The sequence below is a fragment of the Oratosquilla oratoria genome, chromosome 35 (genome assembly GCF_046742065.1).
Source record: "Oratosquilla oratoria isolate Oo_2021 chromosome 35, ASM4674206v1, whole genome shotgun sequence".
Classification (NCBI taxonomy): Eukaryota; Metazoa; Arthropoda; class Malacostraca; order Stomatopoda; family Squillidae; genus Oratosquilla; species Oratosquilla oratoria.
This window is the reverse complement of record NC_134811.1, coordinates 43,488,514-43,491,013: the sequence shown is the minus strand read 5'-3', so window position 1 is coordinate 43,491,013 and position 2,500 is coordinate 43,488,514.

Sequence of the window (2,500 nt, the reverse complement as noted above, 5' to 3'; positions counted from 1 at the left end):
ATATATACATGTATATATATATATACATACATATATATATATATATATATATATATATATATATATTGTCATGGGTTGCTTGCTTGGTTTGGCCTGAGTTAATGTAAAGAGTGGAATTTAAGTCGAGTTCCAGTTGGGAAGGAAGTCCACAACAATAAAGTGGAACGTATAGATAATTTAAGTAGATAAACGTACGTTCCGAGGAAAAGCAATATTAGAGACTGAATGTAAATAGGGATGGAGGTAAGATAGAAGTCTGAACGAAACTTAAAAAAAACTATATCTAAAAATATATAAAGAATAAAGCTTTACTGTTTAACATCTACGATCATACACTCAAAGTACACTGGGACATTTAACATAAATAAATACATACAAGAGAAATAACAAAAGTCCCCCCCCCAAAAAAAAACATACAAAAGCATTGATATACAAGTCCAAGAATGATTAATACTATACTTGCGAACAGAACAGCTAGGCACCATTTTACACGTGAGGCCTGGGATTGTGTGAATGTGGGAGTCCGTGTGCAAGGGCGGACAACCGGTTTCACCTTATATACCCGAGGAAGGCGGGGCCAATTATTTTATGGAAAGGTTCGAATCACCAACGTTGTCACAACGTATGCTGGCCACGAGTCCTGTTCGAAGCCATGAGTAGTAGGCGGGCGATTTAAAAGTGGTTTGATTCACGGTAATTCAAGCTCTCGATCTTTCTCTCTTTCTTCTTGTTCTTTCTTCAATCTATCTCTCTCTAATTTAATTTTCTCTAATTCTAAAGATACTACTGATTTATTGAAGGGAGATGGGGGGGGAGCGCGTGCTTCAGGCTGTAAGGGAGGATCACTATCACTTACAGGGTCTCCTTCAGTTATGTCGCGAGCACTTTCCTGGCGAAGTCGTTCGAATGCGTCTGCATCCAGTACACAGGAATCTACGAGGGATTCGATGACCACTCGTTTGAGTTCATCTTTACGTAATCTAGCAGGAGCATTAATTTGGTAGGTTTGAGCCAACAGTCTTCAGTCATCCTTTTTGAGATTATACTCTAACTGATCCACTGAGGGATTTTTGACAAAAGTTTCTATATTAAAAGGCATTGTGAGTGTCTATACACGATAATTCCACTCCAGAAAATTAGTGTAAACCAATTCTTGGACTTCACACACGGAAAATTGACTAATTCCCTGTTTAGGTGGAATGAAATCTATGGTGGGTCTCTGTAAGAACCCGGTCTATGAAAATTTATTCTATAGACGGTGTGTATTCTAAGGTTCAGCGCTTAGACTATAAGCCCGTAAGTTACGTATAGTCTGCTTCAAGGATTACCGATAGCAAAGAGGATAGCTCACAAATAGACTGTTGCTGAATCAGAATATGGCTAACTAATGGTCTGAATCTTAGAATACACGGCTTACTATGCAGGTCTAGTTAACTTTCGAGGCTGTGGGGGGATAGTACAAATCTCCTAGGCACAGTTACTGAGGAAAGGTCACTATAACGGGGTCGTAACTATTGTTCGACGTTAGGCTACAGCAAGTGGATGGTTTAGGAAGATCGCTAGTTAACTCGGGAGGGAGGTGGTAGATGAATACCGATAAATTACTTGGGTGAGTTACTGCGAACTTATTGAATAGAGGTTCTCCTTTGGAACCGATTGAATATGTCGGACATATGAATGTCGGGGTCTCACACACTTCGATTAATTGACACCTTAAAGTTTTGTATCCTATAATCTACCCTAACGTAATATTGATAATTAAACACAAATCGAACTATTGTAAATTTACATCATATCATCTAACCTAACGTAATATTGAAAATATAAATAAAGCATAAATAGTTCAGTGACAGTGAGTGTATGGTAATGAACAAAGTGACAATCGCACGTATTACCGGTAATTGACGTTAAGTGTTCAGCAGACTTCGATATTACCTACGGGTCACTAATTTGTTTCACTTATATATAGATTACCATCCCGGAGAGGCCCCCAATTGTCATGGGTTGCTTGCTTGGTTTGGCCTGAGTTAATGTAAAGAGTGGAACTTAAGTCGAGTCTAGGAGTAAGTCGAGTTCCAGTTGGGAAGCAAGCCCACAACAATAAAGTGGAACGTATAGATAATTTAGGTAGATAAACGTACGTTCTGGGGTAAAGCAATATTTGAGACTATAAGGATGGAAGTAAGATAGAAGTCTGCATGAAACTTAAACAAACTATATTTACAAAAAAAATAAAAAAAAATAAAGCTTTACTGTTTAACATCTACGATCATACAGTCAAAGTACACTGGAACATTTAACATAAATAAATACATACAAGAAAAATAACAAAAGTTCCAAAAAACAACAACACAAAAGCAATGATATACAAGTCCAAGAATTATTAATATTATACTTGCGAACAGAACTGTAAGGCACCAATTTACAGACAGAAGCACGTGATGTCTGGGATTGTGTGAGTGTGGGAGTCCGTGTGCGAGGGCGGACAACCGGTTTCACC